The following is a 22,090-nucleotide window of genomic DNA, read 5'->3' as shown; positions in this document are numbered from 1 at the left end:
TCCAAAAGTGTTGATCTCATGCACTTTCATGGTTGGTTCATGGTATTAGTCCAATAGTTTTTTGATCCTATGGTTTTGGACCGTGGTATTGAGAAAGGACTAAGGCTATAAAAGAGGAAGGAGATCATTTGACAAAGCATCTTCTGAATTATTGAATATCTGATAAAGTGCTAGATCTGGAATATTGTGATTGGGTTATGGTGCAGATTTGGATTTGAATGAAGAAGGAACCTGACCGTAAGGAGAAGGATAAGTTCTATTGATGGGTCAAAATCTTAAGGCTGGAATAGTGGTATCTCTATATGATTTTGATCTGTGATATGTGGCATACGCTTGATCTATAAATCTAATAATCTGGGTCTGAATTATTGATGCATGTTTTATTTTACACATGTTATGATCTGGGTATGTCTGATGTATGGAACAACTGCAAAGTTATAAGGAAATATTTGCAGATCTGTATGCGGGTTGGCTTTGGTGAAATCAGAGATTGATAATGCAAGTGTAGTTGATGGTTTTTTTTGATGTTCTTGGATCCAGTCTGAAAATTAATGAAAATTGGTCCTTGAAAGAAAAGAAGTAGGGGGTTGTAGCTCCCTTCCAGGAGAGACTGGAAAATGAGAGAGAGAGTTGTAGCTCTCTGCAGGTTGTAGCCTGCGTACTGGTAAAGGACTGCACCAGTACAAAATCATTGTAAAAGGAGTTTCTTATTAAAAGAAGATAGAGACATATTGCAGCAGGTGGTTTTCACCCACATTGGGTTTCCACCTTATATCTGGTGTTCTTTTGTGTGACTATTTTCTTTTCTTGTTCCTGCTCATTATTTTATGATTCTGACATACAATGTAATGATCAATATTTGAAGAATTATTCAAAGTATAAATAAGGAAGATATATTGAAAAGAATTTGATAATACTGATTCACCCCCCCTCTCAGTATTATTTCCAACAATTGGTATCAGAGCAGGTCCTTCTGAAGAAGCTTGATCGCTTGAAGGAAGATCTAACATCATGAGCAACTATGAGAGGGAAGCATCAATCAGGCCACCGATTTTTGATGGGACAAACTTCGTATATTGGAAGGTAAGAGTTACTGCCTATCTTCAATCTTTGGGTACAGAAGTATGGGACATTATAGAAACAGGGTATACTTTTCCATCAGCTACTCCTACAGATTCAGCTGAGAAGAAGAAATATGAAACAAATGCAAAGGCGGTTAATACTCTTCTAGGATGTCTATCTCAATCTGAATTCGTGAAGGTTATGCAATATAAATCTGCAAAAGAAATATGGGACAAGATTGTTTTGAGCTACGAAGGAGATGAACAGGTAAAACGTGCAAAACTTCAAACCCTCAGGATTCAGTATGAGAATCTCAGAATGTATAATGATGAAAGTGTGGCTAACTATTTTCTTCATGTGGATGAGATTGTTAATTGTATGAAAAATTGGGGTGAAGAAATAAAAGAGGTTGTTGTGGTTGAAAAAGTTCTAAGATCTTTGTCACCTAGGTTTGAATCTAAAGTTTCTGCTATAGAAGAAAAGGAGAATCTACAACATCTTAAAATGTCACAACTACATGGAATTCTAACTGCTTATGAAATGAGAAAAGGAGGTCCATCTGACAGGAAAGAAGCTGCCTTCAAGGCTTCAGGTAAAGGAGAGTACTATGAATCAGGACATGGGTCAGAAGAAGAAGAAGAATCAAATTTTGTCAGAAATCTTCAACGGGGTGCTGGACGGTTCAGAGGTAAGTTACCCTTCAAATGCTTTTCCTGTGGAAGAGTAGCTCACTATGCTACCAAATGTCCTCATAAGGATAAGATCGACAAGGGAAAGGAACCTATTAGATGGAACAAGAAACAGAATGCAAATAAGAAAAGCTACTACACTCATGAAGACAGTGATGGTCTATCAAATAGTGATGAAGATGAACGAGGTAATGACTATAAACTTTTAATGGCATTTGAAGATGATGATTACATGGATGTTATAGATGTGGATAGGTTTTATGAAGAGATTTCTAGACTTAAGACATGTATAGAAGAAAAGAATATGATCATTGATACTCTACAATTTCAAATTGATGAAAAAGAAAAATATCTTGAAAAGTTAGAAGGTGAAATTGTTGGCCTTAGAAAAGAAATTGAGAAAACAAAGGCTATTAATCTTAATTTTTTCAAAGGATCTGAAACTCTGGATGAGATCATCAATGTACAGCTTTCTCCGCTAAACAAGACAGGTCTGGGGTATAATGGAGAAACATCTCAAGCATCCACCTCAAAGAGTTATCTTGATGCAGCAAGAAGGAATGAGCAAAAGCACAATGGAGATCATCAGGTAAAGCAGGGACGAAATAAATCAAGAACAAACAAAGACTATTAGGTAAACCAGGGGCAATATGTCTTAAGGATGAACAAAAGCTACAACCAGCCACAGGTAAAATCTTCTCAATTTTCTTCAAGAATGGATGACAATAGAAATTACAATCATTTGGCCGGTAGATTTGATAATCGCAGAAGTTTCTTCAATGGGCAATGTTTCTCTTGCCATAACTTTGGTCACAAAGCAGCTCAATGTGTTGCATATAAAACAATCATGATTAGAGAAGCTCAAAAACAAAGAAGTATGATCGGGATTACAAAAAGGACCTATAACAACTTTTCGGCTCTTGAAAATGAAGTTGAATGTTCTATTTGCAATAACTTTGGTCATGAAGATTCTGAATGCAGGAGCAGGTTTTAGCAGACAAAGGAACAAGCCTCAAGCACCAAAACATGGAGAATAAAGGAACCACAAACAGAAAGATGTGGGATAGCCTTTTATGCAGAGGGACAGGAAAATCTATGGTACATCAACAGTGGATGTTCAAAGCATATGACAGGTGATAAATAAAAACTTGAATAATATTCTTCTTTAGAAAAGGGAAAGAAAGTTTCTTTTGGAAATGATACTCCAGCAGCTATAAAAGGAAAAGGCACAGCTCAGTTAAAAGAAAAGGTTAAAGCTGGAAATGTTTTGTATGTTGATGGCTTGAAGCATAACCTTCTGAGTGTCAATCAGATGTGCGATCAAGGAACCGAGGTAATATTTCGATCAAATGGATGTAGCGTTCGTGATCTTGATACAGGGAAAACAATGATCAAAGGTAGAAGAACTCCAAATAATCTATACATATTTGAAGAAGGACAACAACAATACTATTTGAGCAAGGATGATGAACATTGGTTATGGCACCGGAGGTTGGGGCATCTAAGCTTTTCACAAATAAGGAAGGCATGCAAATATCAGGCAGTTCGTGGTCTTCCAGATATCAAAATGCCAGACAACACTATATGCAAATCATGTCAGTTTGTTAAGCAAACCAGAACCAACTTCCCGGAGAAGGAAGGATCAGCCAGCAGGCCTCTTGAACTAGTCCATACAGATGTATGTGGTCCTTCCAGGATGAGGTCACCTTGAGGAGAAGAATACTTTATATTCTTCATTGACGATTTCGCCAGGTTTGTTTGGTTAGGAATTTTGAAGCACAAAGACGAAGCATTCGAAAAATTCAAATCCTTCAAAGCCTTGGTTGAAAATGAATCAGGTTACAAAATTAAGTGCCTCAGGTCCGACAGAGGGGGGGAGTTTACCTCAAATGAATTTTTCGATTTCTGTGAAGAACATGGGATAAGAAGGGAATTCTCTACAGCTAGAACTCCTCAGCAAAATGGAGTGGTGGAAAGGATGAACAGAACAGTCCAACAAATGGCCCGTGCTATGCTTGATGAGTCCGGAACTCCCGCAAATTTCTGGGGTGAAGCTACATATGCTGCGGTTGTTATTCTCAATAAAACAAATGTCCGAGTGAACAACACTCAAACTCCTCATGAACTCTGGTATGGTGAGACTCCTTCGGTAAAACACTTCAAAATCTTTGGGAGCAAATGATATATTAAGAATACTGATGAGCAACCTGGTAAACTTGAACCTAGAGCAGATGAAGGCATTGTTCTTGGTTATTCTCCACACAGCAAAGCATATAAGTGCTACAATAAAAGACTTGGAAGAATTGTTGACAGCATTGATGTAGTGGTTGATGAAAAAGGATACATTCCTAGGCAAGTAAATCATGAAAATATCGAAGAAGATGAAGACTACCCTCAAAGATAGAATGATGAAGAAGAAGAACCTCAAGAAGCACCAGAGGAACAGATAAGGGTAGAAGAGAAGACTCCATCCAGGTACGTTCAGGAGAATCATCCAGAATCTCAGATTTTGGGGAAAAAAGAAGCAGGTGTACAAACAAGAAGAACAATTGCAAAAGCTTCAAGCTATTTGGCATTACTCTCATCCACTAAACCACAAAATGTAAAAGAGGCATGCAAAGATGAATGTTGGGTCAAAGCAATGGATGAAGAACTTGAGCAGATCGAAAAGAAAAACACTTGGGAGTTGGTTCCTACACCGAAGGATAAGAATGTTATAGGGACAAAATGGGTCTTCAAAAATAAGTTGAATGAAAATGGGGAAGTAATTAGAAACAAGGCCAGACTTGTTTGTAAAGGGTATGCGCAGCAAGAAGGAATAGATTTTGAAGAAACTTTTGCTCCTGTTGCAAGACTTGAGGCCATCCGAATGTTCCCTGCTCTTTCAAGCTTTCAAAAGTTCAAAGTATTTCAAATGGACGTGAAATCAGCCTTTCTGAATGGAGACTTAGAAGAAGAAGTATAAATTGAGCAGCCAGATGGTTTCATTCTTGGAAATGATCCAAATCTTGTATGCAGATTGAAAAAAGCTCTCTATGGTCTTAAACAAGCTCCAAGGGCTTGGTACTATCATTTGGACAAATATATTCATCAACAAGGTTTTTCAAAAGGATCAGCAGATAGAAATCTTTATATAAAAATTGAAAATGACAAATTGCTGATACTTGTTGTGTATGTAGATGACATTATCTTTGGCAGCAATGAAGAATCTATGAGTCAAAGCTTTGCCTTGGTGATGCAGAAAGAATTTGAAATGTCCTTGCTTGGAGAATTGACATATTTTCTGGGCCTGAAAATCCAACAAAAGGAAGGAGGGATCTTCTTATCTCAAACCAAGTATCTCAAGCAGATTTTGAAGAAATATGGCATGGAAGATGCAAAACCAGTATGTACACCCATGGTCACAGGATGTAGCCTCATTGCAAATGAGGAATCAGCAACAGTACATCAACCAACCTAAAGATCTATGATTGGAAGTCTACTTTATTTGACAGGTACCCGACCAGACATCATGCATGCAGTGGGAATAGTTGGAAGATTTCAGACAAATCCAAAGGAAACTCATTTTCAGGCAGTAAAGAGAATCTTCAAATATCTTCAAGGGACTCAAAATTATGGCTTATGGTATCCTAGAGATACAGATCTCACACTTCATGCTTATACTGATGCAGATTGGGCCGGAAGCGTGGATGACAGGAAGAGCACAAGTGTTGGTGCATTCTTTATGGGTTCCAGATTAGTATCTTGGTTCAGCAAGAAACAGAGTTCGATTGCCTTGTCTACAGCTGAAGCAGAAAATGTTGCTGCTGCATCTTGCTGCACTCAACTCCTTTGGATGATGCAGACCTTGCATGATTTTCAAATCATTTGTACACCACCCATCTCCATCTTATGTGATAATACAAGTGCAATCAACATTTCAAAGAACCCAGTCATGCATTCAAAAACCAAGCACATACCAATCAAGTATCACTTTCTCTGGGAACAAGTGCTTGAACAAAAGGTCAAGTTGGAGTATGTTCCTTCTAAGGAACAGGTTGCTGATATACTCACCAAACCATTGCCTAGGGAGACCTTTGAATACCTCAGGAAAAAGCTAGGGGTTGTTGATGCATCGTCTTGTTGTTGAATCTCTTCTGATTGTTGGTTGTACGCAAGGTTCATTTGAAGTATATGCGTACATGTGCTAGGTTGCGGATTGGTCAAAGATCGAATGGCACAGGTTCAGGGGGAGCATATCATGCATTGTTGGAATTATGGAGGAAGTACAGAAGGAGATCATGGATGCTGGTTTGAATATTGCTGCAATACGTCTCTATCTCTTTCATGGTCATGGATTATGGTTCTTCTTTGCAGATCTGGTTTATAGTCAGGGGGAGCATGTTCTTAGGGGGAGCATAACCCTTTGCCCTTGATGTCAAAGGGGGAGAGTGATTGGTTGTTGTTGCCATCAAGTCCAAAGGGGGAGATTGTTGGCATTATGATACATATGTTGTACTTGATGGCAACCCACTCATCTCAGATAATAAATTATAATGTAGAGAAAATTTCACGCACTTATATGCAAAGAAAAGTTTATTTCATGTAGAGAAAAGTTTACGCACTTTTATGCAGAGAAAAGTTTATTTCATGTAGAGAAAAGTTCACGCACTTTTATGCAGAGAAAAGTTTATTTCATGTAGAGAAAAGTTCACGCACTTTTATGCAGAGAAAAGTTTATTTCATGTAGAGAAAAAGTTCACGCACTTTCATGCAAGATAAAGAGCATATATGTTGGAGAACTTACCTTTCGTCCATGGTAGTTAGTCCTTGGTATTTGAACCTATGGTTTTGGACCATGGTACCTCGTCAGAAGTGTTGATCCCAAGTATTGAGTTCGTGGTATTGGTTTATTATGGTTTTGGTCCGTGGTATTGCATGTAGAGAAAACGTTCACGCACTTTCATGCAAGGAAAAGCGCATATATGTTGGAGAACTTACCTTTGGTCCATGGTAGTTAGTCCTTGGTATTTGAACCTATGGTTTTGGACCATGGTACCTTGTCAGAAGTGTTGATCCCAAGTATTGGTTCATGGTATTAGTTCGACAGATTTTGATCCTATGGTTTTGGCCCGTGGTATTGCATCCAAAAGTGTTGATCTCACGCACTTTCATGGTTGGTTCATGGTATTAGTTCGACAGTTTTTGATCCTATGTTTTTGGCCCGTGGTATTGCATCCAAAAGTGTTGATCTCACGCACTTTCATGGTTGGTTCATGGTATTAGTCCAATAGTTTTTTGATCCTATGGTTTTGGACCGTGGTATTGAGAAAGGACTAAGGCTATAAAAGAGGAAGGAGATAATTTGACAAAGCATCTTCTGAATTATTGAATATCTGATAAAGTACTAGATCTGGAATATTGTGATTGGGTTGTGGTACAGATCTGGATTTGAATGAAGAAGGAACCTGAGCGTAGGGAGAAGGATAAGTTCTATTGATGGGTCAAAATCTTAAGGCTGGAATAGTGGTATCTCTATATGATTTTGATCTGTGATATGTGGCATACGCTTGATCTATAAATCTAATAATCTGGGTCTGAATTATTGATGCATGTTTTATTTTACACATGTTATGATCTGGGTATGTCTGATGTATGGAACAACTGCAAAGTTATAAGGAAATATTTGCAGATCTGTATGCGGGTTGGCTTTGGTGAAATCGGAGATTGATAATGCAAGTGTAGTCGATGGTTTTTTTTTATGTTCTTGGATCCAGTCTGAAAAAAATGAAAAGTGGTCCTTGAAAGAAAAGAAGTAGGGGGTTGTAGCTCCCTTCCAGGAAAGACTAGAAAATGAGAGAGAGAGTTGTAGCTCTCTGCAGGTTGTAGCCTGCGTACTGGTAAAGGACTGCACCAGTACAAAATTATTGTAAAAGGAGTTTCTTATTAAAAGAAGATAGAGACATATTGCAGCAGGTGGTTTTCACCCACATTGGGTTTCCACCTTATATCTGATGTTCTTTTGTGTGACTATTTGCTTTTCTTGTTCCTGCTCATTATTTTATGATTCTGACATACAAAGTAATGATCAATATTTGAAGAATTATTCAAAGTATAAATAAGGAAGATATATTGAAAAGAATTTGATAATACTGATTCACCCCCCCTCTCAGTATTATTTCCAACAATTGGTATCAGAGCAGGTCCTTCTGAAGAAGCTTGATCGCTTGAAGGAAGATCTAACATCATGAGCAACTATGAGAGGGAAGCATCAATCAGGCCACCGATTTTTGATGGGACAAACTTCATATATTGGAAGGTAAGAGTTACTGCCTATCTTCAATCTTTGGGTACAGAAGTATGGGACATTATAGAAACAGGGTATACTTTTCCATCAGCTACTCCTACAGATTCAGCTAAGAAGAAGAAATATGAAACAAATTCAAAGGCGGTTAATACTCTTCTAGGATGTCTATCTCAATCTGAATTCATGAAGGTTATGCAATATAAATCCGCAAAAGAAATATGGGACAAGATTGTTTTGAGCTACGAAGGAAATGAACAGGTAAAATGTGCAAAACTTCAAACCCTCAGGATTCAGTATGAGAATCTCAGAATGTATAATGATGAAAGTTTGGCTAACTATTTTCTTCATGTGGATGAGATTGTTAATTGTATGAAAAATTGGGGTGAAGAAATAAAAGAGGTTGTTGTGGTTGAAAAAGTTCTAAGATCTTTGTCACCTAGGTTTGAATCTAAAGTTTCTGCTATAGAAGAAAAGGAGAATCTACACCATCTTAAAATGTCACAACTACATGGAATTCTAACTGCTTATGAAATGAGAAAAGGAGGTCCATCTGACAGGAAAGAAGCTGCCTTCAAGGCTTCAGGTAAAGGAGAGTACTATGAATCAGGACATGGGTCAGAAGAAGAAGAAGAATCAAATTTTGTCAGAAATCTTCAACGGGGTGCTGGACGGTTCAGAGGTAAGTTACCCTTCAAATGCTTTTCTTGTGGAAGAGTAGGTCACTATGCTGCCAAATGTCCTCATAAGGATAATATCGACAAGGGAAAGGAACCTATTAGATGGAACAAGAAACAGAATGCAAATAAGAAAAGCTACTACACTCATGAAGACAGTGATGGTCTATCAAATAGTGATGAAGATGAACGAGGTAATGACTATAAACTTTTAATGGAATTTGAAGATGATGATTACATGGATGTTATAGATGTGGATAGGTTTTATGAAGAGATTTCTAGACTTAATACATGTATAGAAGAAAATAATATGATCATTGATACTCTACAATTTCAAATTGATGAAAAAGAAAAATATCTTGAAAAATTAGAAGGTGAAATTGTTTTCCTTAGAAAAGAAATTGAGAAAACAAAGGCTATTAATCTTAAGTTTTTCAAAGGATCTGAAACTCTGGATGAGATCATCAATGTACAGCTTTCTCCGCTAAACAAGACAGGTCTGGGGTATAATGGAGAAACATCTCAAGCATCCACCTCAAAGAGTTATCTTGATGCAGCAAGAAGGAATGAGAAAAAGCACAATGGAGATCATCAGGTAAAGCAGGGACGAAATACATCAAGAATGAACAAAGACTATCAGGTAAACCAGGGGCAATATGTCTTAAGGATGAACAAAAGCTACAACCAGCGACAGGTAAAATCTTCTCAATTTGCTTCAAGAATGGATGACAATAGAAATTACAATCATTTGGCCGGTAGATTTGATAATTGCAGAAGTTTCTTCAATGGGCAATGTTTCTCTTGCCATAACTTTGGTCACAAAGCAGCTCAATGTGTTGCATATAAAACAATCATGACTAGAGAAGCTCAAAAACAAAGAAGTATGATCGGGATTACAAAAAGGACCTATAACAACTTTTCGGCTCTTGAAAATGAAGTTGAATGTTCTATTTGCAATAACTTTGGTCATGAAGATTCTGAATGCAGGAGCAGGTTTTAGCAGACAAAGGAACAAGCCTCAAGCACCAAAACATGGAGAATAAAGGAACCACAAACAGAAAGATGTGGGATAGCCTTTTATGCAGAGGGACAGGAAAATCTATGGTACATCAACAGTGGATGTTCAAAGCATATGACAGGTGATAAAGAAAAACTTGAATAATATTCTGCTTTAGAAAAGGGAAAGAAAGTTTCTTTTGGAAATGATACTCCAGCAGCTATAAAAGGAAAAGGCACAGCTCAGTTAAAAGAAAAGGTTAAAGCTGGAAATGTTTTGTATGTTGATGGCTTGAAGCATAACCTTCTGAGTGTCAGTCAGATGTGCGATCAAGGAACCGAGGTAATATTTCGATCAAATGGATGTAGCGTTCGTGATCTTGATACAGGGAAAACAGTGATCAAAGGTAGAAGAACTCCAAATAATCTATACATATTTGAAGAAGGACAACAACAATGCTATTTGAGCAAGGATGATGAACATTGGTTATGGCACCAGAGGTTGGGGCATCTAAGCTTTTCACAAATAAGGAAGGCATGCAAATATCAGGCAGTTCGTGGTCTTCCAGATATCAAAATTCCAGACAACACTATATGCAAATCATGTCAGTTTGGTAAGCAAACCAGAACCAACTTCCCGGAGAAGGAAGGATTAGCCAGCAGGCCTCTTGAACTAGTCCATACAGATGTATGTGGTCCTTTCAGGACGAGGTCACCTCGAGCAGAAGAATACTTGATATTCTTCATTGACGATTTCTCCAGGTTTGTTTGGTTAGGACTTTTGAAGCACAAAGACGAAGCATTCGAAAAATTCAAATCCTTCAAAGCCTTGGTTGAAAATGAATCAGGTTACAAAATTAAGTGCCTCAGGTCCGACAGAGGTGGGGAGTTTACCTCAAATCAATTTTTCGATTTCTGTGAAGAACATGGGATAAGAAGGGAATTCTCTACAGCTAGAACTCCTCAGCAAAATGGAGTGGTGGAAAGGATGAATAGAACAATCCAACAAATGGCCCGTGCTATGCTTGATGAGTCTGGAACTCCCGCAACTTTCTGGGGTGAAGCTACATATGCTGCGGTTGTTATTCTCAATAAAGCAAATGTCCGAGTGAACAATACTCAAACTCCTCATGAACTCTGGTATGGTGAGACTCCTTCGGTAAAACACTTCAAAATCTTTGGGAGCAAATGCTATATTAAGAACACTGATGAGCAACTTGGTAAACTTGAACCTAGAGCAGATGAAGGAATTCTTCTTGGTTATTCTCCACACAGCAAAGCATATAAGTGCTACAATAAAAGACTTGGAAGAATTGTTGACAGCATTGATGTAGTGGTTGATGAAAAAGGATACATTCCTAGGCAAGTAAATCATGAAAATATCGAAGAAGATGAATACTACCCTCAAAGACAGAATGATGAAGAAGAAGAACCTCAAGAAGCACCAGAGGAACAGATAAGGGTAGAAGAGAAGACTCCATCCAGGTACGTTCAGAAGAATCATCCAGAATCTCAGATTTTGGGGCAAAAAGAAGCAGGTGTACAAACAAGAAGAACAATTGCAGAAGCTTCAAGCTATTTGGCATTACTCTCATCCACTGAACCACAAAATGTAAAAGAGGCATGCAAAGATGAATGTTGGGTCAAAGCAATGGATGAAGAACTTGAGCAGATCGAAAAGAACAACACTTGGTAGTTGGTTCGTAGACCAAAGGATAAGAATGTTATAGGGACAAAATGGGTCTTCAAAAATAAGTTGAATGAAAATGGGGAAGTAATTAGAAACAAGGCCAGACTTGTTTGTAAAGGGTATGCGCAGCAAGAAGGAATAGATTTTGAAGAAACTTTTGCTCCTGTTGCAAGACTTGAGGCCATCCGAATGTTCCTTGCTCTTTCAAGCTTTCAAAAGTTCAAAGTATTTCAAATGGATGTGACATCAGCCTTTCCTAATGGAGACTTAGAAGAAGAAGTATGCATTGAGCAGCCAGATGGTTTCATTCTTGGAAATGATCCAAATCTTGTATGCAGATTGAAAAAGGCTCTCTATGGTCTTAAACAAGCTCCAAGGGCTTGGTACTATCGTTTGGACAAATATCTTCATCAACAAGGTTTTTCAAAAGGATCAGCAGATAGCAATCTTTATATAAAAATTGAAAATGACAAATTGCTGATACTTGTTGTGTATGTAGATGACATTATCTTTGGTAGCAATGAAGAATCTATGAGTCAAAGCTTTGCCTTGGTGATGCAGAAAGAATTCGAAATGTCCTTGCTTGGAGAATTGACATATTTTCTGGGCCTGCAAATCCAACAAAAGGAAGGAGGGATCTTCTTGTCTCAAACCAAGTATCTCAAGCAGATTTTGAAGAAATATGGCATGGAAGATGCAAAACCAGTATGTACACCCATGGTCACAGGATGTAGCCTCAGTGCAAATGATGAATCAACAGCAGTACATCAACCAACCTACAGATCTATGATTGGAAGTCTACTTTATTTGACAGGTACCCGACCAGACATCATGCATGCGGTGGGAATAGTTGGAAGATTTCAGGCAAATCCAAAGGAAACTCATCTTCAGGCAGTAAAGAGAATCTTCAAATATCTTCAAGGGACTCAAAATTATGGCTTATGGTATCCTAGAGATACAGATCTCACACTTCATGCTTATACTGATGCAGATTGGGCCGGAAGCGTGGATGACAGGAAGAGCACAAGTGGTGGTGCATTCTTTATGGGTTCCAGATTAGTATCTTGGTTCAGCAAGAAACAGAGTTCGATTGCCTTGTCTACAGCTGAAGCAGAATATGTTGCTGCTGCATCTTGCTGCACTCAACTCCTTTGGATGATGCAGACCTTGCAGGATTTTCAAATCATTTGTACGTCACCCATCTCCATCTTATGTGATAATACAAGTGCAATCAACATTTCAAAGAACCCAGTCATGCATTCAAAAACCAAGCACATACCAATCAAGTATCACTTTCTCCGGGAACAAGTGCTTGAACAAAAGGTCAAGTTGGAGACAGGTTGTTGATATACTCACCAAACCATTGCCTAGGGATACCTTTGAATACCTCAGGAAAAAGCTAGGGGTTGTTGGTGCATCGTCTTGTTGTTGAATCTCTTCTGATTGTTGGTTGTACGCAAGGTTCATCTGAAGTATATGCGTACATGTGCTGGGTTGCGGATTGGTCAAAGATCGAATGGCACAAGTTCAGGGGGAGCATATCATGCATTGTTGGCATTATGGAGGAAGTACAAAAGGAGATCATGGATGCTGGTCAGAATATTGCTGTAATACGTCTCTATCTCTTTCATGGTCATGGATTATGGTTCTTCTTTGCAGATCTGGTTTATAGTCAGGGGGAGCATGTTCTTAGGGGGAGCATAACCCTTTGCCCTTGATGTCAAAGGGGGAGAGTGATTGGTTGTTGTTGCCATCAAGTCCAAAGGGGGAGATTGTTGGCATTATGATACATATGTTGTACTTGATGGCAACCCACTCATCTCAGATAATAAATTATAATGTAGAGAAAATTTCACGCACTTATATGCAGAGAAAAGTTTATTTCATGTAGAGAAAATTTTACGCACTTTTATGCAGAGAAAAGTTTATTTCATGTAGAGAAACGTTCACGCACTTTTATGCAGAGAAAAGTTTATTTCATGTAGAGAAACATTCATGCACTTTTATGCAGAGAAAAGTTTATTTCATGTAGAGAAAAAGTTCACGCACTTTCATGCAAGGAAAAGCGCATATATGTTGGAGAACTTACCTTTGGTCCATGGTAGTTAGTCCTTGGTATTTGAACCTATGGTTTTGGACCATGGTACCTCGTCAGAAGTGTTGATCCCAAGTATTGAGTTCGTGGTATTGGTTTATTATGGTTTTGGTCCGTGTTATTGCATGTAGAGAAAAAGTTCACGCACTTTCATGCAAGGAAAAGCGCGTATATGTTGGAGAACTTACCTTTGGTCCATGGTAGTTAGTCCTTGGTATTTGAACCTATGGTTTTGGACCATGGTACCTCGTCAGAAGTGTTGATCCCAAGTATTGGTTCATGGTATTAGTTCGATAGTTTTTGATCCTATGGTTTTCGCTCGTGGTATTGCATCCAAAAGTGTTGATCTCACGCACTTTCATGGTTGGTTCATGGTATTAGTTCGACAGTTTTTGATCCTATGGTTTTGGCCCGTGGTATTGCATCCAAAAGTGTTGATCTCACGCACTTTCATGGTATTAGTCCAATAGTTTTTTGATCCTATGGTTTTGGACCGTGGTATTGAGAAAGGACTAAGGCTATAAAAGAGGAAAGAGATCATTTGACAAAGCATCTTCTGAATTATTGAATATCTGATAAAGTGCTAGATCTGGAATATTGTGATTGGGTTATGGTGCAGATCTGGATTTGAATGAAGAAGGAACCTGAGCATAAGGAGAAGGATAAGTTCTATTGATGGGTCAAAATCTTAAGGCTGGAATAGTGGTATCTCTATATTATTTTGATCTGTGATATGTGGCATACGCTTGATCTATAAATCTAATAATTTGGGTCTAAATTATTGATGCATGTTTTATTTTACACATGTTATGATCTGGGTATCTCTGATGTATGGAACAACTGCAAAGTTATAAGGAAATATTTGCAGATCTGTATGCGGGTTGGCTTTGGTGAAATCAGAGATTGATAATGCAAGTGTAGTTGATGGTTTTTTTGATGTTCTTGGATCCAGTCTGAAAATTAATGAAAAGTGGTCCTTGAAAGAAAAGAAGTATGGGGTTGTAACTCCCTTCCAGGAGAGACTAGAAAACGAGAGAGAGAGAGAGTTGTAGCTCTCTGCAGGTTGTAGCCTGCGTACTGGTAAAGGACTACACCAGTACAAAATCATTGTAAAAGGAGTTTCTTATTAAAAGAAGATAGAGACATATTGCAGCAGGTGGTTTTCACCCATATTGCGTTTCCACCTTATATCTGGTGTTCTTTTGTGTGACTATTTGCTTTTCTTGTTCCTGCTCATTATTTTATGATTCTGACATACAAGGTAATGATCAATATTTGAAGAATTTTTCAAAGTATAAATAAGGAAGATATATTGAAAAGAATTTGATAATAATGATTCACCCCCCCTCTCAGTATTATTTCCAACAATTAATTGTGTTGCCAAAGACACGTAGATCTCTGCAGCCGAGATCTAGCGTAACTGTCATCATGTCTATTAAATCTTCGAAGTGGTAGCTGTTGGATTCAGGTTACGGGGATTATCTCCAGGTGTGTCGGTGTCTTCGTGGGTTGAGGACTGTGCCACGTAAACGTTGACGTACCCAAAACAGAGACATGCCACCGCTAAACTCCTTGGTTGGCTTTGCCTTTGACCCTCATTGATCGTGACCTTCCATGGATGATTTGGCTGGGTTGAAGGGACACGTTCCATGTATCCATCACCTGTAGCTTGCCCATGTGGCTCGTTTCTTCATAGGACACATGTAGCACAAATTTTAACAAAATAGCTGCGGAATCCTGTGCTGGTTGCGGAAACTGAGAAGTTTCCGCAGTTGCATGAACAAAAACTAAACCAAACAACAGTCATAAGCATAGTCAGAAAACCATGTAAAAAGCTCTTTTTAAACTACAATGCAATGATTTAACAGCTGGGTGGATGAAATAAGTGGAAAAAGAAGGCTGAGAGGGTGTATAGGAAGGTGCAGGTTTGAGGCTCAACAGTAGCTAGTCACTCTTGAACCTCGACAATTTTGCTTCTTGTTGGGTTGGGACATCCACACATTGTCATTTGGCCTTCTGTGGGTTTGGGTTATCATTCAGCCTCATTACATCCGATTCACACCGTCTCCATTGAGTCTCTGATCCCTTGGTACCTGAATGCTGCCACCCTTCGGAGTTGTGTCGCTGACATGTTCAAGAGTATAATCCTTCTGCAGTTTACACCCTCGCCTTCTCCTCTGATACTCTGTTTCACCATCTACCGCTTATTCCTTATCTCGTGTCGTTGATGGGGGAATTATTATGGCCCTCCTGCGATGGGTCATCTCCTGTCAACATTAGCTCATTATCTAGGAGATTGATCTATAGATCCCCTTTAGTACCTTAGAGCTTGCATGCCTCAATGGCAAGTTCTTCGCACCTGACGGTCAACTTTCATCATTGGTTGCCGATTGGGTGAGTGTTCGACTTCAGCTCCTTTTTCACACTTCGTGGATTGTGCTAGACATTACCTTGAGAACCATTGTCATTATTGGTGGTTTTCTCTCGCGCTTGTTAACGGTTTTCCTTATTGACCAGTAATCAAGTGACTTTCTATCATGCTCGACCTCAGCACATCTATTCGCATGTTAGAATTTATACTATGATCGGTTGGGTTCCAGAGCCCAGACTCAGAATACACATGTTTGGGCTGCGTGGATTGGTTTATGATTACATGACTCGTTGATGGATGGCTGCGCCCATACCTGAGTCTTCATGGATGGCTGTGACCATACCTTTATCATTATCATTGTCTCATTTGCTGGATGGTTATGCCCATACCACAGACCTATTTCGTATGTCTTTTGGATGGTTGCACCCATGCCTAGACTACATGTACTTCATTGTCAGAGATATCAGTTGTACTTACATGCAGGTTCTTCCAGATGGTGTTCCAGCTCAGTTAGTGTCGTACAGCATTTCACCCCTCCCACTCTCTCAGGATTCATACTTTACGGGGCATCTGTTACATAGTAATTTGTCACAGTCTTCACTCCAGTCCTTCTACTGTGTCATGTGTCCATGTCAAGCATGCTCATATTAGACAAATTCTCTCTGATGTTTCCAAATGACCCACTTTTCCTAAGTTATCTACCTCATTGTGACTATGGACTAAATATACGTGCTAAAGGGTGCTCATAAATAGTCTAGAAGCACTGCTAGTACGGAAGTACACCTGATTCCCGCGATGGTCCAATTTCATGTCCCAGCGTGAGGTTGTTTATAATCTTTGGCGATGATCTGACTAGCTACGTTATTCAATAGCGATGTCAGCACTATAGATCAGTTATTCCCCCGCGATGATCCAGATTGGGCGAATTTGTTCCAACAGTCAACCTTCCAGATGAGTCCAGACCTGGTTGTTTGCATAGTTTGTGTCACCCTCCTTTCTCTAGCGTGGTTGTTCCGCCATTTGTGCTACCTTCCTTGAAGATAACCTCACTCTTCCACCTTTCATGAAGACTCCTTCTCCTATTTAAACTCTCACCATTGCTATGCATTGCTAGTTTCTGATAGTTGGCTAGTTGAGCAATGTTGTTAGTGTTTGTGAGTTTGCTAGATAGTTGGTGTGAGTGTGACAAGTGTGATATTGTTGATAGCTTGTGGAAGGTTTTGAAGTGCCCTTAACCTTGTGTAAAACTTATGAGTGAGAGAGACTTGTATGTTGGGAGATCCATCTTCAAAGATTGAATTCTTGAAGAACAAGCTGGCTGGATCCCTCTGAGAAGGCTTGTGATGTCAAGACTTTGGTTGTAAGATTACTCTTATTCCATTATTAATACAATCAATGATGTTTTCCTATGTTTTGTATGTAATTTACTTGATATCTCATGACTTCTTGACTTTGTGAGTAAATAGATCATTTTTTTTTTTCCAGCTACGTGCTTTGTTGTATTTCCTTTGCATTGTTTCAGGTTGATCACTCATTAAGGAGAAGGAAGAGGAAGCTGGAGCAGCGCAACGGAACTCCATCGACCACCGGTTGAGGTAGGCCTCCAACTATGACTATTTAAGGAAAGTTATTGTTGAACTATCCTTGTTTGTGACTAGACCCACTCTAGGGCTAGAGGGGTTGCCTCTGTCCATAGAGGGAACACTTTCTTGCATCACATGGACAACAGTATTGTTGTTCCTAGTTTGGGTTTATTCAAGCCATTCAGGGCTCAGCTGTATGTTTGCTTGCTATTACTGTGTAGTCTATTCCTGTAGGAACTTGAATTGTAAGTTTGATTAATTTATTCAGACTGTTTTTTGTTTTTTCTTGAGATCTTTTATATACGCTGTTTTTCTAGTTTACAGAAGCATATATACGCATGTTTCCTTAAGTGAACCTGCGTATACGCATGTTTCCTTAGGCTGAGTCGTGTATACACGCAGCTGTGCACTAACATAGTCGCATCTTCTAATTTTCAAGATTTTTCAAATCTTTTTGTTTCTGAAGGTCTGTTTGCTGGTTTGATTCAATCCTAAATAGTTACTTTTCTGTGTCAGTCTTTAGTTTTACATCAAGTATCTGATTTCAAATTCTCTCTGATTGTGGAAAGTGTTGGTCTTATTTGTTTTTGCAAGCGTCATCGTTTTTGTTTAAGCACGCAAGATTTCTTGCTCAGAATCTTGGCTGCTCTGATTCCTTAGGGCACCTGGAAGATTGATCTCAATATTTGTGTCAAATCTTGTTTTGGTGACCTTTTTGTTTGCTTGTCAAAACTACATTTTTTTGACCATCTATTTTTCTCGCTTTCCGAAACTTGTTGATTGACACTTTCTTGAAAATTGTCTTTTTGATCTTTTGGTCTTTGTTGCCAAGATTTTATTGCTGCTTTTGATTGTTAAGAGCATCTTGAAACACATTTTTTTGTTGAGTTTTCATCCATTTTTTGTTGTCAGATTGCAAAGTTTTTTATTGCTAATTTTTCAATCGTAAAGTTTCAGTCTTGTTGAGAGCACTTTTGAAAAGACGTTTTTGTTTTTGTTTTTGAAAAAAACTTCTTGAAAAACTTGGCTTTTCTTTCTTGAATTTTGTTTTGATTTAGTTTCTTTTAGTGAATGAAAGTGCATTTTGTTTGTCTTGAAACTTGCTTTTAGTGTAGAGACAAAAATGAGCATTAGCAACTCATATTCCATCTAAACATTTTAAGTGGCAAATCATATTGATAAACAAGTTACTTTCATTTCTTGATTTAGAGTAGTCTTAAGCCTTGCATCAACATGTACTCATTGCATTAGGATAAATTTGCACATCTTTTTAGGACATCCATAGTTTCGTTAACTTTTGTGAGTGTGAAGCTTGAGTAAAAGAAAAGAAAAGAAAAATTTGTTGCTTTCTTTGAAGTTCCTTTGAACCTAGTAGAAACTTCTTTCATCGAAGAACAAAACAAGTGCATTTGCATATAGTTTGTTTTTTATTAATTTCTTTTGCATCAAAACACCACAAGTTTCATTTCCGCTTATCCCTTGACTTAAGAACAACCCACTTATAAACAAATGCTAATTAAAATATACTAGAACTTTTCATAATTGTCAAGTTAGACACACCAACAAGTTTTAGGATATTTTAGGGCCTTGGATTAGGCGAGTGGAGAGAAAACTCTCTAAGGCCATTTAAAATGTCAAACAAAGGAGTCTTAATAGTGAGTGAAAATCCAATAGCGTTAGGGAGACCAGGAAAGCTCCGGATCTAAGAGTTAAGCACGAGGGTTTTTGAAGATAAGAAAGAGAGATACCCCCTCTCCTCCTTGTCGGATCTAGCCTCAAGACTGTTCCACCTGGCTTCTGATACAAGTTGGTAACCTTAGTTCCTACTCCTATGGATCTACATAGGTGGCTGCAGAGGTGAATCCTGCAGCACCTAAGGTTGACGTTGTATCACTCTCAACGGTACTACTGGAGGGCACCCTTGCGAAGCTTGGGGGCTTACACCATCGCAGGCTATTGTTAGGAGGTCAGCGTAACTTCCTTTATTACCTTCGCTAGTAGGACTGGGCCGTCATTATCCCAGACTATCTTCGGAAGGCCCCTTACTTCAATTTCTTGTATTTTGGTGTCCGGTCCTCATCACCCAGAGTGGAAATACTTGAAATTTTTTTGACTGAATGATACCTTTTAGGGACTTTTTAGTGTGTGCTCTGTGCTCTTAGTTGGCCTAGCTTTCATTTTTTCTTGAGTCTTTAGATAGAACTTAATAAAAAATTCAAAGTGGCTGACTCATCACCCAGATGGTCTCGAAGACTTCGTGGTCTTTCACCACCAAGTTTAGAGCCTTCTCCTAGAAGGCACAGAGGTAATAGTGCCAGTGGGTTTCATCCCGTGGTAGCTGACGCTTCGGGGATTGATCCTCCTCATAGGGACATTAGTGTTCAAAACAGGCCTGGTACTTTTGCGGAACAAGAGAGGAAAACTCTATTTCTTTCTCGAGTTCTCTTTCAATTGGAAGATAACATAGAAGTAGAAGAATTTCAAGAGTCGTTAGCAGCTTCAAATTCTCGCTTACCTTCTAGTTATCCAGAAGTATTACAATACGTTGGTTCTCTGATGCATAGATTGTTAAGTCCAAGTCATATTACGCACTTACCATCGATGGCTACTACTAGAAGCATGGCTTCTACCACAAGTGCTACAACTATGCAGACTCCAACATCAGTACAAGGGGAAGGAACTATCTCCATCCACTCTGCATCTTTATTTGGGTCTTTTGCTAGCACATCTTTAGTTGGGTCTACCTCCATTCCTTCTACAAGTGGAAATTCCCAAGCCAATGCTTTTAGTACTGGACTCTTCCCATTTGGAACCCATTCACAAGTACTCCATCAATTCCATTTAGTGCCTCCACATCCATGATGGGTGGATCAGCTTCATTTCAGGGTTTTCCTTTTGGAAGAGGTCATATACCACATTCCAACCTGACAATAGGATCTATGCCTTTTTCTACTATAGGACAAAGCAGTAATCCCTTTCAAGGTTGGACTAACGCTGTGGTTAGTGGCATGGGAACTGGGAATTTGTTTTTTGGCAAACAAGGGAATAAGATATACTCCATAGTTAGTTCATTTCGAATTATTCCTCCCTTAGCTTCTACTTGGAATCCTTATCAGGGGTTATCGACTCCTTATAATCCTCTAGGAGGGAGCTTCGTCGGTTATGGAGGTTTTTCAGCCGGAGTTGGTCAAACTCCAAGTTTTGCTGGATCACAAGGTCTACCTTTTGGTTCAGCTAGTTCTATGGGTTACTTCAGGTAGCCTAGTGCCTTCCAAAATCCAAGCCCATCTTTTCAGAACTTTGGGAACTCTGCCCAGTCTGGGTGGAATCCCGAAGGTCCTCCTAGGCTTCCCTTTTTGGCAACATTGAACTTGCTAGATCTCACGAAATTAACAAATGATTTAATCAAATAAAATCCAGCCTGGCCTCTGGTCCCAACCGAACTCCCTTTGGACATTCCAAAGTTCGAGGGGAAGGGTGGTGAAGACCCGGGCGACCACGTAACCACATTCCATTTGTGGTGCTCATCAAACTCCCTTATTGGTGACTCAATTAGGTTGAGACTTTTTCAACGCACCTTCACTGGTAATGCAGCCAAGTGGTATATAGAGTTGCCAGGCGGCAGCTTTACATCTTTCACTGACTTAGCTAATATTTTCTTAAATCATTTCCAGTTTCCCTTCCATTATGATGCTGGAACTGAACCTCTGGCCAATTTTCGTCAAGACACAACAACTCACATTTCTGACCACATTCACGAATGGAGATGGATAAAGAGGCTTATTAAAGTCGAGATTCCTCCAGAATACAGTCTTGAATGGTTTTTGAAATCTTTACAACCTGAAATCTCTAAGGATGTCTCCCTGTCCGAAGTCTATTCTGAGGAGCAAGCTATTTTTAGAGCCCAGCAATTAGAGCTGATTTATTCTTAGTCTAGGATTCTACAAAAAATCTTGCCTGATGCTCCCAGGACTAAGGTTGATATAGCCAAGTCGAAGCCAAGTCCCCACGTGGATGGTATCATTGGATCGGTAGACACAAATACGGTGAACTTGTTGAGTCAACTACAGCAGTTGTCTTTACAAACTGCTTCTAACAACCAGGTCACATCGTCTAACCCTTCGTCTTCCCAACCCTCTTTAGTTAATTCCGCCCAATCTGCCAACCCCAAAGGAAATCAAAATTCCAATGGGAAGAAGAAAGGACTAGGTAAGAAAAAGATTCAAGATGAGAAGACTGACGCAAATAAATCTGGTAATAATGCTGGTGGTGGTAGAAATGAGTCTAAAAAGAAAGTCAAGTTTCCATGCAAGTTATGCAGTGGAGACCATTTAACTCATCTCTGCCCCAAGATTCAAGACGCTCAGTGCTTGTTAGGGCAGCAAGGGACTTCTAGAACTTAAGATGTGTCAACCAACCCTTTCCCCAAGGGCAGCAACTTCTTGCTGGCGCAAGTTCAAACCCTGGTACCTCTGTAGGGGGCAACCAGGAAGGGGAAGAGTCATCAAATGTTTTCATGATGGTTTCCAATGTCCATGTGGCCACTCGGTCATGTGATTATGGTGAAGCAGAAACTTCCAAGGACAAAACTGCTCCTGGAAATACCGACCTTCATATTGAGCGAACCCCTGTCGAGACTATACC

Source organism: Pinus tabuliformis, chromosome J (assembly GCF_031772625.1).
Source record: "Pinus tabuliformis cultivar Carrire ecotype Pingquan chromosome J, CPIR1, whole genome shotgun sequence".
Lineage (NCBI taxonomy): Eukaryota > Viridiplantae > Streptophyta > Pinopsida > Pinales > Pinaceae > Pinus > Pinus tabuliformis.
The sequence above is the reverse complement of the archived record's forward strand: the minus strand, read 5'-3'. Positions refer to the sequence as shown.